The 16,647-nt window shown below is 39.5% G+C and overlaps 1 protein-coding gene across 1 annotated transcript in view; it reads right to left on the bottom strand.

Annotated features, from left to right (window-relative positions):
- The window catches only part of FDX1 (ferredoxin 1), a 40,000-nt gene that overhangs the window by 10,715 nt on the left and 12,638 nt on the right, over positions 1-16,647 (bottom strand). The window lies entirely within an intron of this gene.

Raw genomic sequence — 16,647 nt, 5'->3', positions numbered from 1 at the left:
GCACCCCAGCCGGGGCAACAGAGTAAGACTCTGTCTCAAAAAAAAAGAAAAGAAAAGTAGAATACATAAATGAAAGTTGAAAATGAAGAGAATAGGGGCAACAACCCTCCATCTCCTGCCGCACGCGCACACACACACGCACGAGTTTGAAATCCCTCACGCTGTATTATTTCACAAAGGTTTTGGCTTGGTGCTATGAAGGAATACCTATGAAAATACATAGTCCTAAATAGAGAGCTTAAAAATTAATAAGCTGAGACATGCATATATATAAAAGTGTGTGCATTTTTAAACTTACATAGTAATTACTAACATAATAGCAATGTAAGTTACGGTATATAAGAGGAACTAGAAAGCAATCAAACCTATCACTAAATTAAGTTAAATGTTTAAGTGTTACTCAGACTTTGCTTGAAAATCTCCTGACAAAGAAACCAACACCACATAAGTCAGCCAATTTTGCATTCGGCTGGCTTCCACCAAGCTAAAGTCTGCCACTCTGTAACTAGCACCTACTGGTCCAGTGCTATCCCATGGAGTTTAATCCTTCTAAATGATAGCTTTTCATTTATTTGAGATTATTCTTCCTTCTCCCAGCTGAGCATCCCCAGGTCCTTCCACTGTTTCTTACACAACACAGTTCTAACTCCCATCCCTCAGGCTAGTTGGGCTTTTCTTAAAATATGGCATCCAGAACATATTACTATCCCAGGGGAGAACCCGACAACAGAGGCATGCAGAATCACAGTCTGGTTAAATCTAACTTTAAAAACAGGGATTCGGGTTTGTTTCTACATGAATTTTTAAAGTCACTGTACAATTTCAAAGACTATAGAGTCCTCAGAATAACTTCAGTTTGATTTATATTCTCTTTTGGAACTAAACATTATATGAAATATACACAGCCACTATTAACAACTAGTAACCTTCTTAATTTTCCTCTGAATGGATCATTTTCACTAGAGTTGTTCCTTCCTTATAATTTAAGCACTTGTTATTCATATTTTACCATTTAAAAAAAAAACAAAAAACAGGCCAGGCATGGTGGCTCACTCCTGTAATCCCAGCACTTTGGGAGGCCGAGGCAGGCAGATCATGTGAGGTTCGAGACCAGCCTGGCCAACATAGTGAAACCCTGTCTCTACTAAAAATACAAAAATTAGCTGGGCATGATGGTGCGCACCTGTAATCCCGCTACTCGGGAGGCCAAAGCAGAAGAATCGCTTGAACCTGGGAGGCAGGCAGAGATTGCAGTGAGCCAAGATCAAACCACTGCACTCCAGCCTGGGCGACAGAGTGAGACTCCGTCTCAAAAAAAAAAAAAAAAAAAAAAGAAAAGAAAAAGAACCATTGAGAGGTCTCTCTAAATCTTCATTTTTATTAAATCCAATTCAAAACAATAATAGAATTATGGGAGAGCGAGACCATACAGTGAAGTACAAGAGTTAGGAGCATGGGCTTTCAGCCAGACTTCCTCCCTTCAACTACAGCTTCCCTTTTATTAACTCTGTCACCTTGGGCTACTTTACCTTCCATGTCTCAGCTTCCTCAAGAGTAACTACACTAACCTCACATAGTAGTTCCAAGAATTACACATGACTGCATACTTAATATATATGAATATATATACTGGCAACCATGACTGGCAGATAGTATGTGCTATGTAAGTGTTGGCAAACTATTATTATTATCTGGAAGTCACAGAAACTCTTAGAGTAATTGAACTTTATTTGTAAACATAAGAGGTTAAATTAAGAATTAAGCCCCAGAAGTTAAAGAAATGGACTAAGGTCATACCACTAGTTAGAGATGAGTTAGGACTTCAGCTTAAGTTTCCCTGTGCTGTAGGCAACTAATCATTACTGTATCACCATACAACAATGTAAGTTGCCTTACTTATATATTAAATGGAGAGAAAAGGCTCATATGCCAACAAATCCCTCCTGAAAAACAAAGGACACTGCTTTTTGTACCAGTGGCCAGTCGAAATGAAGAGTTACCATCCTGTTCTAGCTCCTTCATAGGTTTCAAATTCTCTCCCTCTCTTCCCTAGGAAGCTTCCATTCTTTTAACCTTCTCTTAAAGGTATTCTTCTATTCTCTTATTTAAATTTTCATGGCTCAGGAACCTTGGCAATCGTTTCCACATCTTGCTTAAGTTGCTAAGCTCAGCGCTGAAGAGACTATTCTAATAAGAATTTGATCTCTACTAAAAATACAAAAAAAATAGCCAGGCGTGGTGGCAGGCGCCTGTAGTCCGTAGTCCCAGCACTTCGGGAGGCTGAGGCGGGCAGATCACGAGGTCAGGAGATGGAGACCATCCTGGCTAACACGGTGAAACCCCGTCTCTACTAAAAATACAAAAAATTAGCCGGGCGTGGTGGCGGCACCTGCAGTCCCAGCTACTTGGAGGCTGAGGCAGGAGAATGGCGTGAACCCGGGAGGCAGAGCTTGCAGTGAGCCGAGATCGCGCCACTGCACTCCAGCCTGGGCGACAAAGCGAGACTCTGTCTCAAAAAAAAAAAAAAAAGAATTTGAAAAATGCTGAATATGTACAGATCAACTTTTGATGTCTACACACTAAGTTCCTATTTATTCTTTAAATGAACACGTCGCATTCATGATCCCTCATTATTTTATGATCCTTTTCGAACCTTTTCTGCCACAAAAACCTGTCAACAATTTATCCTTTCTTATTCTCTGTACTAGGAAGAAGTTCAAATATAATAACTATAAGACTCAGAATGAAACCAGCCTATGTGAGAGAGCTAGCACTAAACCAGAGAAAGCTCATGGTCAGACTGTGTTACTACAGAAACGATCTGTAGCAAGGGTTTACAAGACCCCATGGATAGCACTTAACAACTATTCTGTCCTTGCCATAGTCAGGGCTCAAAGAAAAATTTAAAAAAGTAAAAAGAAACTTTCAATCTTGCAAAATTCCATAAGAAGACAGATGATTCATTTTCTAGAGTTTGTTTTGAGATTTAACCTATATGGTTTATTAACAAATAAAGAATTTTTGAGAATATTGGAGACACCTATCCAAAAAGGGTATTTAGGAGGGAAAAAAACCCTGCAAAAATAAGGTAAATATTTGGGTATAAAAAGAGCTTAAAACTCTGAGAAGAACAAGAGACTATTTAAGAGAAAAAAAAAACTTCCTCCTTTTCTGTTTTCTTTATCTCATAAAATACTGCCACTTCATGATAGCTGTGTCCTCCAACTACTACTTGTCTCGGTGTTCGGTTCTATGAGGTTTTTTGTTTTGTTTTGTTTTGTTTGTTTGTTTTTTGAGACAGAGTCTTACTCTTATTGCCCAGGCTGGAGTGCAATGGCGTGATCCTCCGCAACCTGGGTTCAACCTCCGCCTCCTGGGTTCAAGCGATTCTCCTGCCTCAGCCTCCTGGAGTAGCTGAGATTACAGGCGTAAGCCACCACGGCTGGCTAATTTTTGTATTTTTAGCAGAGACGGGGTTTCACCATGTTGTCCAGGCTGGTCTCGAACTCCTGACCTCAGGTGATCCGCCTGCCTCAGCCTCCCAAAGTGTTGGGGTTACAGGCGTTGAGCCACTGCACCCGGCCAGTTCTGTGAGTTTTAATGCATGTAGAGACTTGTGTAACCACCACCACACTCAGGATACAGAGCAGCTTCATCAGCCTAAAACATTCCCTTTTACTGTTGCTTTGTTGTCACAATCTACCCCATCCCTAACCCCTGGCAACCACTGATCTGTTCTCTATCACTGTAGTTTAGTCTTTTCCAGAATGTTCACATAAATAGAATCATACAGTGTATGACTGAAACTACCTTCTTTCACTCCACACAATGCCTCTAAGATTCATCCAATGTGTTGCGTCTATCCATAATTTGCTCCCTTTCATTGCTAAGAAGCATTCCACTGTTTGAATGTCCCACGGTTTGTTTCTAATAGGTATTTGGTGGTGTCACATTGTGACTTTCATTCACATTCTCTACAAGAAATTAAAGGTGTAAAATATCTTTTTTTTTTTTTTAACTTTGCCTCATTTTTTTTTCCAAAGCCACTTGGGAGTATGACATCACCATTAGTCTCCTGTCCCTCTAGAAGAAAACTCTAAACAACACAGAGTCGTTCATACAAGCAAGTTCAGTCCCGATGCCCCTCAATTATCTTTTTATGAGCTTATTTGCCATCTCTACATTCTCCTTGGTGAAGTGTCTGTTCATATCTTTTGCCCATTTTTTAACTGGGTTGTTTCTTACTGTTAAGTTTTGAGAGCTTTTTATATATTGGGGATACAAGTCCTTTCACTGGATATGTGATTTACAAGTATTTTCTCCCAGTCTGTAGTTTGTCTTTTCACTCCCTTAACAGTGTCTTTGGAAGAACAAAAGTTTTTAATTTTGATGGAGTCTAATTTATGTATTTTTTCTTATATATAAGAAAAAATTGTGCTCTTCTGGTCATGTCTAATTCTTTGCCTACCTACCCACAGGTCCTGAAGATTTTTCTTTGTTCTTTCTTTGAGAAATTTACAGTTCCAAGTTCTACATTTAGATCTAAGTCAATTTTGCATTACTGTTTTTATAAGATTTATGAGGTTTAGGTTGACGCTCCTTTTTTTCCCACATGAATATCCAATTGATTCAGCATCACCTGTTGAAAACAATACTCTTCCTTCACTAATTGTTCTGCACCTCTGTCAAAAACCAATTGGCCACTGCCAAGAGGTGGAAACAACCCAAATATCTCTCAGGTGATAAACAGACAAAGAAAATGTGGTATACATTCATCAAATGAAATATTATTTGGCCGCAAAAAGGAATGAAGTATACAAACTAAAACACAAGATGAACATTGAAAACATTATGTTAAGTGGAAGTCGCTCACAAAGGACCACACATTATATGATTCCATTGATGAGAAATGTCCAGAATAGGCAAATCTATAGATACAGAAAGTAGTGGCTGCTTAGGGCTAGGGAAATGGGGGATTGAGAGGTGCTAGCTAAAGAGGATGGGGTTTCCTTTTGAAGTGATGAAAATGTTTTAAGGTAATGTTGCACAACTCTGAATATACTAAAAAAAATTCACTGCATACTTTAAATAGGTGACTTGTTTGGTATTTAAATGATACTTCAATAAAGCTGTTATCAAAAAAACTGCCCATCTTTTATGGGTCTGTCACTGAACCCTTTATTCTGTTTCACTGATCTACATGTTTGCTTGTCTCTCTGCTGATATTATACCATCTTCATCACTGTGGTGTCATTGTAAGTCTTAAGACCTGTACTGTGCTTCTTCTAACTTTATTCTTCTTTTAAACTTGTTTTAGCTCTTCTAGTTAATTTGCTTTTCCATAAACATACTTTGTTAGATTTAAACCTAAAATTTTCATTTAGGAAACTATTATAAATGGATTTTTTTTAGTTTTCATTTCCAAACATTCACTGTTAAGTACATAGCAATACAACTGGTGTGTGTGTGTGTGTGTGTGTGTGTGTGTGTTGACCTTATATTCTAGGACCTTGCTAAACTTACTTATTAGCTCTAAGAATTTTTTTGTAGATTCCTTGTGACTTTCCTCATAAACAATCATGTCATCTAAAACCACTTTTATTTTTTCAATCTATGTGCCTTTTCTTTCTTTCTCTGGCCTTAATACACTGGTTAAGACATCCAGCGTGATGTTAAATAGGAGTGGTGAAAGTAGACATCCTTGCCTTGTCTCCGATTTTACAGGAAAGACATTCCATTTTTCACCATAAAGCATGATGTCAGTTATAGAGTTTTTTGTAGATTCCTTTTATCAGCACCTTATTTTGCATAGAGTTGATCTGGCACTGCCTTCTTATTTCCAGTTAAAACATGAGAACTGCCACCAATTCTCTCTCTCTTTTGACACAGAGTTCAGAGCCATAATGAGCATCCCTATAGCTCCCAACTATGCTAGAGTCACAGCCCCAGATGCCAAAGCCTATCCGCAGAAACAAAGTAGATAACATTGTCATTAGGCGTCATCTTCTAAGTCTTCTTTCTTCAGCATCACAGAATTCCCAGGCTCCTATCCACCATGGTATCTTCTGCACTGAGATCACCCATGCATATATTCCCACTATCAGACTTGGGTGCAACACAGAGAAAGGAGTCTCTGTTTGTTTTTTTGTTTTGTTTTGTGTGTGTGTGTGTGTGTGTGTGTGTGTGTGTGTGTGTGTGTGTAGGGTGGGCCCAGGGAGTTAAGGTGTTCCTGATGTGTGTGTGTGCGTTCATGTGTGTAGGGTGGGTCCCTGATCTGAGATTAGAAGGTACAGACTGGGCATGGTGGCTCATGCCTATAATCCCGGCACTTTGGGAGGCCGCAGTATGAGGATCTCTTGAGGACAGGAGTTTGAGAACAGCCTGGGCAACATAGCAAGATCCCATTTCTACAAAAAAGTTAAAAATTAGCTGGGTGTGGTGGCGCACACCTGTAGTCCCAGCTACTTAGGAGGCTAAAGCAGGAGGATCACCTGAGCCCAGGAGGTCAAGGCTGCAGCGAGCTATGATCATACCACTACACTTCAGCCTGGGTAACAAAGCGAGACCCCATCTCTTTTTGTTTAAGTTTTGGGGTACATGTGCAGGTTTGTTACATAGGTAAATGTGTGCCATGGTGGTTTGCTACACCTATCAACCCATCACCTAGATATTAAGCCCCATATGCATTAGCTCTTTTCCCTAATGCTCTCCCCTCTGTGCCCTCCCCCAGCAGGCCCCAGTAAGTGTTGTTCCCTTCCCTGTGTCCATGTGTTCTCTTTTTCAGCTCCCACTTACAAGTGAGAACATGCAGTGTTTGGTTTTCTGTTCCTGCATTAGTTTGCTGAGGATAATGGCTTCCAGCTCCATCCATGTCCCTGCAAAGGACACGATCTCGTTCCTTTTATGGCTGTGTAGTATTCCATGGTGTATATGTACATTTTCTTTATCCAGCCTATCATTGATTAACATTTGGGTTGATTCTATGTCTTTGCTCTTGCGAATAGTGCTACAATGGACATATACGTGCATGTATCTTTATAATAGAATGATTTATATTCCTTTGGGTATATACCCAGTAATGAGATTGCTGGGTCAAACGGTATTTCCAGTTCTAAATCTTTGAGGAATCACCACACTGTCTTCCACAATGGTTGAACTAATTTACATTCCCACCAACAGTGTAAAAGTGTTCATATTTCTCTGTAACCTCACCAGAATCTGTTGTTTCTTGACTTCTTAATAATCACCATTCTGACTGGCATGAGACCCTGGCTCTTTTTAAAAGTAGAAGAAAGAAGCAGCAACAGCTATAATTACAAGAGTTAGAAGGTGCAATGCATTTTATCCCAAAAAAACAAGCTATAAATGGTAATTAAGTCAGTTGTGAAGAAATAGGTTCTGCATGTTGGCTCAAAAATTTAGCCAACATTATGTTTATGGGAAAACAAATTCCAAATAACAAGCAGCTGACCTGAAAATAGATTATGGAAACAAAACCTATCCACAATTCACAAAATGGGGAGCATTTTTTTTTTTTTTTTTGCTTTTCACATACACAGAGAACCCCACAAAACAAACAAACAGTAGAAGATAACCTATAAAACTATAAAAGAATAAAGGATATAAAATAACAAACAATAACTACAAGGCTAAAACTTGCAGCTGATCACAATATGGGCATACTAATACATTATGTATATGAAGGAATAAGGTGCAAAATTTATATAACTTATTATATACACTGCCCCAGAGTAATATTGGTGGCTGTCAGCTTTTAGTGTCCCTGTAAGTGGTTGGCTATATAAAAGTAAATGAATAGGGAAAATGTGTATGTATATGTATATATGTATATGCATGTATATATGTACATGGATATACACATATATGTAAACACAAAGTGATCATGTTTTATGAGAAATGCATTCTCAAAGATTTTGAGAATTGTACAAGTCTCATATTTCAAGAATTATTTTCTCAATGAAACAAAATAGAAAGTGGATTCCTAAAGTTTAAAAATCTAAAATACTCAAACATTTTTGTTTTAAAATATACTTAAGTAGAACAAATGTATGAAGTAAAATTCTTTACATTACTATACCCACCATTCAAATAACCAAAAATACATCATGTCTTACAGCAGGCCCGGGCCACAGGCCACACAGCAGGTGAGCAGAGGGCGAGCGAGGGAAGCTCCATCTGTATTTACCACCACTCCCCGCTGCTCGCATTACCGCCTGAGCTCCATCTCTGTCAGATCAGCAGCTGCATGAGATTCTCACAGGAGTGAGAACCCTATTGTGAACTGCGCATGTGGGGGGTCTAGGGTGCACCCTCCTTATGAGAATCTAATGCCTGATGATCTGTTACTATCTCCCATCACCTCCAGATGACACCTACATCTAGTTGCAGGAAAAGAAGCTCAGGGCTCCCACTGATTCTACCTTATGATGAGTTGCATAATTATTTCATTATATGATACAGTGTAATAATAATAGAAATAAAGTGCACAATAAATGTAATGCACTTGAATCATCCCAAAACCATCCCCACCCCAACCTCGTCCATGGAAAATTTGTCTTCCACGAAACCAGTCCCTAGTGCCAAAAAGGTTGGGGGCCACGGCCATAGAAAATAAAATGGTAGTTACCAGCGGATGGGAGTCGGGGTGAGGAAATGAAACGAGCATGTGCTGTTCAAAGGGTACAAAGTTTCAGTTAGGAGGAATTTGTGTTTAACATGTCTAGCACAGGCCGGGCACGGTGGCTCACGCCTGTAATCCCAGTACTTTGGGAGGCTGAGGCAGGCAAACTTTTGAGGTCAGGTGTTCGAGACCAGCCTGGCCAACATGGTGAAACCCCATCTTTCCTAAAAATACAAAAATTAGCCAGGTGTCATGGTACTCGTCCATAATCCCAGCTACTAGGGAGGCTGAGGCACAAGATTCACCTGAGCCCAGGAGGTGGAGGCTGCAGTGAGCCAACATCACGCCACTGTACTCCAGCCTGGGTGACAGAGTAAGACTCTGTCTCAAAAAATTATTTAAAAAGAATTTTAAAAAATCTATAGCACAGCATGGTGACTGCAGTTAATAATAATGTATTGTGTATTTCAAAAGTTACTATCAGCAAATTTCAGATGTCTCATCACAAAAAATAACTGAGGTGAAGCACATTGTATACATGTATCAAAATATCACACTGTACCTACCCCATAAATACAATTATGATCGTCAATTAAAATTAATAATAAAACATATTTCATGCCTTAGCACCGAAAATAACCTGATTTAGGAACACGTTACAGCCACGCTAATATTAGCCCCTGGGGCCAGCATTTTACCCACCATCCTGGCTTGGTTATACAACAATTTTCATGAACTTAAAAGTATATACATTTTAGTACTGCTTTGATTTTGTTGACATTTTGGCTAACAATTCAGAGTTCTTTCTCCTAAACTAACAGTAATAGGTATCATGACAGGTTTTTGGCTTTCTTCCTAGCATTTTGTTATATCTAACCTCTGTTACAAAATAACTAATTTTCAGATACATTTTTCAGTATTAGCACTTAATGCTTGGCTGAAACTGATACAGGCTTTAAAAATGATTTTAAATTATAACCACAGTTTAAAATATCATCACCATAGTCAAGAAAATCATACAGATATTCAGATGTCTATAAACAGTGTGGTTCACATGGTGCTGACAAAGGATGGCAGGGATTTGTTTATAAGCTAAAATGGTACATCTTTAGCTGCAGTAACAAACATAAAATTTACAACTCACACAGCCTGCCAGCTTAAAATTATAGGATTCCTGACAAAAGTTTTGGTTTTCACAATACTTCTGATTTTGCTAGAGGAAGAATCTCAATACTGTTAATCTGCACAATTTCAAATATGCATATAAAATTACACGAAGAATAGTGAAGCATGCTTACTAATTTCAAGGTTGGTGAACTCATGAATGAAGTTTTGTTTTTTTTAAACAGGAATAATGATAGTAAGCACTTGGGCAAATCCTCAGAAGTTCTAGCTGCGAAATTAATTCCTAGAGAAAGTTAGATCTCTGCAGACTGTTTTTCCTTTCCTTTCATGTAACTTCAGTGTTTGCCAATGGGAAAAGACATTTTGTGTGTATGCATCTCATATTAAGATCATTTTGTATTATCTACTACGATGCTGACAATACAGATTGCCCGCCCCGACACCCAACCCCTTTCCCAAACAAAAATCTAGAGGATGGCTGCATGGGAATATTATATATTAGAAATGGAAATTATGTGTAAACACAAAATCTAATTTTCTCGAGTAAAGATTGATCTAGCATAGTCAGAAATACATTATATCAATAGCGACTCAAGTATGAAGGGAAAAAATATAAACTTATACAAACACAATCAGGATCTTCCAATTTGTATAATTTCCCTCAAAACAGACACATGAAAATAAGTAATATTGAAGAAAAAAAATGTCTTGAGAGTAAACTAGGTAAGTTGAATCGCAGGTGTGTAACTGCCCCCTAGTGACAGAATATTATGATACACTCTGAAAACAGGTACCTGCATCATCCAAAAGACCTATATTAATATAAAAGTTGGCAATGAGAATGTTTATAAGTTTGCACTGTTTCCAAAATGTATGACTGTCCCTTTTTATTCATTTGTTCATTCACTACTTCATTTCATATACAATGAGGAATAAAATAGGAATGACTTTATCCCTCATTGAAGTTTATTGGGAAAGATACACAAGAAATACATAATTACTAAACTGTGACAAATACTGTGAAACAAATGAACAAGATGCTGAGAAGGAGGATAATAGGTTCAAGATAACAAGTGAACCACTACTTTGGACTGGGTGGCTGGGCAAAGCCTTGCTAAGGAAGTATATAAATTGAGATTTGAGAGATGAAAAGCTAAATTTTGGGGATGGGAGAGAGAGGGATGTATCGCAGGGAGAGGGTGAAGTATCTATAAAGTCTCAAAGGTAGGAATTTTGGGTGAGTTCAAGCTCTTGAGAAAAGGCCAGTATCACCAAAGTGAGACAAAGGACATTGAGAAAAAAAAGAGGAAGAGTGGCAGATAGGGCCAGATAATGCAGAGCCTTTTATGGTTGGGAATACAGATTTTATCCCATGTGCAAAGAAAGGCACTCATGGTTTTGTTCTGTTCGACAGAGTCTCACTTTGTTGCCAGACTGGAGCGCAGTGGTGCGATCTCGGCTCACTGCAACCTCCGACTCCCTGGTTCAAGCAATTCTCCTGCCTCAGCCTCCCAAGTAGCTGGGATTACATGCGCCCACCACCACGCCCAGCTGTTTTCTTTTTTTGTTTTTTGGGTTTTTTTTTTTTTTTTTTTTTTTTTTAGTAGAGACAGGGTTTCATTATGTTGGCCAGGATGGTTTTTATCTCTTGACCTCGTGATCCGCCTGTCTCGGGTTTTTTTTTGTTTTTTTTTTTTATTTTTTTCCCAAGACGGAGTCTTACTCTGTAACCCAGGCTGGAGTGCAATGGTGCAATCTCGGCTCACTGCAACCTCTGACTCTTGGGTTAAATCAATTCTCCTGTCTCAGTCTCCCAAGTAGCTGAAATTATAGGTGCGTGCCACCACACCTGGCTAAATTTTGTATTTTTAGTAGAGACGGGTTTTCACCATGTTGCCCAGGCTGGTCTCAAACTCGTGACCTTGTGATCTGCCCGCCTAGGCCTCCCAAAGTGCTGGGATTACATGCATCAGCCCATGAGTGCCAGGCCCACTCATGGTTTTTAATCAGGGGACTGATATGTCTGATTTCTGTTAGGACAAATTACCCAGCTGCTAAGCTCCACAGCAGAAGCAGGTTAGCACAGCTCCAGGCGCACAGTGGCTGGCCAGCCCCACGTGCCGACTGTAGGGATGGAGCCAACAGGAGGTGCTAGAGACGAATCTTGGGGGCACAACTGGCAGGAGGTGCCGATGGACTGGATGTCAGGTGGGGCAGAAAGAGGAAGGAATGGTGCTCTACGGTTTCAGGTTCAAGCAGCCGGGTGGTGCTCATTACTGAGATAGGAAAGATTCGAGGAAGGACAGGTTACATCAGGAGGAAAAAAGCCAAAACCTGTTTTAAATATGTTAGATTTCCAAGAAGAGATGTAAAGCAAGAAGTTAGACCTGTAAGTCAGGGCTCAGAGGAGAGGTCTGAGCTAAGGATGTAAATTTAAGAGTTTATCAACATCTAGAAAGGATTTAAGGTCATAGAACAGATGAGATCACCCAGGGAGAAACTGTAAAGAAACTGAGTACTTTGGTCAGCCACGTTTGGAGTACGGTGTTCATCTGTGAGTAGGACTTATGACAAGTGTGGTATTTAGATGGGCTCCTGCATTCAGCCTTAGGAATTAATGAAACAGCTGCCACCATAATGTTGTGGTAATAAGCTCTTCTTTATAACGATAACACTGCACCCTTCCTGATTTCATTTCTTTCATCTTTATTCTAGAAAGAGGCTTAGGCTTAACTCTATCTTTGGTGAATCTAGTTTAGCTTACTTATCTCGAGCTTATCTTTAAATACAAAGATTTGTGGACATGTCAAGATACTTATCTTTAAAGCTTTTCTTCTGAGTCTGAATATGTGAATTTCTATGATACCAGCAGAATTCTTTAATTACATTTACATTAAATTTTCTTATCTCTTGGGCATTGGGAAAAAAGATTATTCCAGTGCTTATCTCTGTGTGATGATATGAAGGGTTAAATTCTTTTTAAATCTATTTTCAAAATTTGCTATAATGAACAATGAATCTGTATTAATACCTATGTTAACAATATTAGCTAATATTTATTTAGCAGTTGCTTGGATTTACTAATTTGATCTTTACAGCAATTTTATGAGGTAGATATTAATATTATCCCCTCTTTACAGATGAAAAGATGAGGTATGAGTAGGTTAGATACCTAACCCAATGTCACAAAGCTGAAAAAGTGATAGAGCTGGGAAAGAAGCCCAGGCAGGACATTCTTCCATTCCAACCAATGACTTTCAGAAAACACTTTGTTTAACTGTGATTCAGAGTATGAATTTCATTTTACATCATGACCCAGTACACACATACTTGTAAATAGCTAAATAAACATTTAATAAGATAATACTCTTGCAAAAGATGGTATTTTTTTTGTTTGTTTGTTTTGTTTTTTTTTTTTTTTTTTTTGAGACAGAGTCTCGTTCTGTGCCCCAGGCTGGAGTGTAGTGGCGCAATCTCGGCTCACTGCAAGCTCCGCCTCCCGGGTTCACGCCATTCTCCTGCCTCAGCCTCCCGAGTAGCTGGGACTACAGGCGCCCGCCACCGCGCCCGGCTAATCTTTTGTATTTTTAATAGAGACGGGGTTTCACCGTGGTCTCGATCTCCTGACCTTGTGATCCGCCCGCCTCGGCCTCCCAAAGTGCTGGGATTACAGGCGTGAGCCACCGCGCCCGGCCGATGGTATGTTTTTATATGTTCTGTTCTTTTTGATTTCTTTAAAATGCTAGTTGGGAGTGACTAAATTGATTTCATGATCCTGTAATAGTTGCCACCTGCAGTTTAAAAAAAAACTGGACTGTAATACATAGTCACAAGTGATGAAGAAAAAAATACTTTTAAAAACTTAAAAGAATATTTTCAAGTATTAACATCATAATACTTGTGTTTTAATTTAAAAGAAATTAATATAAAGCAATCCACAAATTATTTATGCAAAAAGCATTTTACACTATTTTGAGAATATGTAGCTTCATGTAAAACAGCAGTTGGAAGCCATTTAAATAAATGTTAAAAATCTGTCTTCACAATCAAACAGGACATTTAAAGAGCTTTTGCTAACCTACAAAAATAAACAATACTTCATCAAAAAATAGGCAAATAATACTGCCCAAAGCAATTTACAGATTCAACACTATTCCTATCAAACTACCAACATCGTTTTTCACAGAACTATAAAAAAACTATTCTAAAATTCATATGAAATTGATGCAGGGTAGATGAGCCCCAAAATTAGGGCTTAGCTCAGGAAGGTTCTTGGCTTTGCCCAGGAAAGGATTCAGGGCAAGCCGGTGGTGTTAAACAGCAACTTTCATTGAAGCAGCAGCGTAAGCAGCAGCAGAGGTAGGACTCCTTGCGGAGCAGGGCTACCCCACAGGCAGTGTGCCCAGAGTAGCAGCTCAGAGGTTGTTCTGCAGTTACATATATATATATATGCACACATATATATACACACATACATATATACATACATATATACACACATACATATACACACATATATACATACATATATATATATATATATATTTTTTTTTTTTTTAGACAGTCTTGCTCAGTCACCCAGAGTGGAGTACAGTGGCACTATCTCAGCTCACTGCAACCTCCGCCTCCCAGATTCAACTGATTCTTGTGCCTCAGCCTCCCAGGTAGCTGAGACTACAGGTGTGCACCACCACACCTGGCTAATTTTTGTATTTTTAGTAGAGATGGGGTTTCACCATGTTGGCCAGGCTAGTCTCAAACTCCTGACCTCAGTGACCTGCCCGCCTTGGCCTCCCAAAGTGCCAGGATTACAGGCATGAGCCACCACACCTGGCCAGCACTTACTCTTTTTAAGAGACTCCCTATTCAATAATGGTGCTGGGATGTCTGGCTAGACATATGCAGAAGTCTGAACTTGGACTCCCTACCTTTCACCATATACAAAAATTAACCCAAAATGGATCAAAGATTTAAATGTAAGACCTCAAACTATAAAAAAGACAACCAAGGAAATACTCTTGTAGACATTGGATTGGCAAAGGATTTTTGGCTAAGTCCCCAAAAACAATTCCAACAAAAGCAAAAATTGGTAAGTGGGACCTAATTAAACAAAGAGCTTCTAGACAGCAAAAGAAACTATCAACAAAGTAAACAGACAACCTACAGAGTGGGAGAAAATATTCACCAACTATGCACCTAACAAAGGTCTAATATCCAGAATCTATAGGGAACTTAAATCAACAAGCAAAAAACAACCTCATTAAAAAATAGGCAAAGGACATGAACAGATACTTCTCAAAAAAAGCCATACAAGCAGCCAACAAACATGAAAAAATTGCTCCACATCACTAATCATCAGAGAAATGCAAATCAAAACCACAATGACATATCATCTCACACCAGTCAGAAAGGGTATTAGCTGTTGGCCGGGCATAGTGGCTCACACCTGTAATCCTAGCACTTTGGGAGGCCAAGGCGGGCAGATCACTTGAGGTCAGGAGTTCGAAATCAGCCTGGCCAACATGGTGAAACCCCATCTCTGCTAAAAATATTTTAAAAATTAGGTAGACGTGGTGGTAGACACCTGTAATCCCAGCTACTCAGGAGGCTGAGGCAGGAGAATCACTTGAATCAAGGAGGCAGAGGTTTCAATGAGCCGAGATCGTGCCATTGCATTCCAGCCTGGGCAACAAGAGCTAAACTACATCTCAAAAAAAAAAAAAGGGTATTATTAAAAAATCAAAAAACAACAGATGCCATGTTAAATGATGTGGCGGGGAGGGAAGATAATCTAAATCCAATCATGTTTTTTTATACAAGAGATGCTAGTGCTGAAAGCTTCACATAATTTAAAACTTCAGTTGAGATAATTTTCCTACAGAAAAAAAAAAAAAAGATAGAGAGGCAAGGCAGGGGTAAAGATGAATTTTCAGCACCCATAAACATCAGTCATTGCAGACTGAGGTACACTGCCACAGTTTTGTGCCTTCAACTATATAACCAGTTGTATTAGTCCATTTTCACGCTGCTGATAAAGACACACTTGAAACTGGGTAACTTATACAGGAAAAAGGGTTTACTGAACTTAGTTCCACAATGGCTGGGGAAGCCTCACAATCCTGGCGGAAGGCAAGGAGGAGCAAGTCACATCTTACATGGATGGCAGCAGGCAAACAGAGAGCTTACACAGGGAACCCCCCCACCCCTTATAAAACTGTCAGATATTGTGAGTCTTATCATAGAACAGCATGGGAAAGACCTGCCCCCAAGATTCAATTACCTCCCACTGGGTCCCTCCCACAACACATGGGAATTCAAGATGAGGTTTGTGTAGGAGGGGACGGAGCTAGACCATATTATTCTGCCCCTGGTCCCTCCCAAATCTCATGTCCACACATTTCAAAACCAAGTATGCCTTCCCAACACTCTTAACTCATTTCAGCATTAATTCAAAAGTCCACAGTGCAAAGTCTCATCCAAGACAAGGCAAGTCCCTCCTGCCTATGAGCCTGTAAAATCAAAAGCAGGTTAGTCACTTCCTAGCTACAATGGGGGTACAGGTATTGGGTAAATACAGCCATTCCAAATGTGAGAAATCGGCCAAAACAAAGGAGCTACAGACCCCATGCAAGTCCAAAATAAAGTGGGGCAGTCAAATCTTAAAGCTCCAAAATGACCTCCTTTGACTCCATGTCTCACATCCAGGTCACACTGATACTAGAGGTGGGTTCCCACACTCTTGGGCAGCTCCACCCCTGTGGCTTTGCAGGATATAGCCTCCCTCCCGGCTGCTTTCATGGGCTGGCATTGAGTGTGGCTTTTTCAGGCATACCATACAAGCTGTCAGTGGATCTACCATTCTGAGGTTTGGAGAGCAGTGG

Source organism: Macaca thibetana, chromosome 14 (assembly GCF_024542745.1).
Source record: "Macaca thibetana thibetana isolate TM-01 chromosome 14, ASM2454274v1, whole genome shotgun sequence".
Taxonomy (NCBI): domain Eukaryota; kingdom Metazoa; phylum Chordata; class Mammalia; order Primates; family Cercopithecidae; genus Macaca; species Macaca thibetana.
The sequence above is the reverse complement of the archived record's forward strand: the minus strand, read 5'-3'. Positions and strand labels throughout refer to the sequence as shown.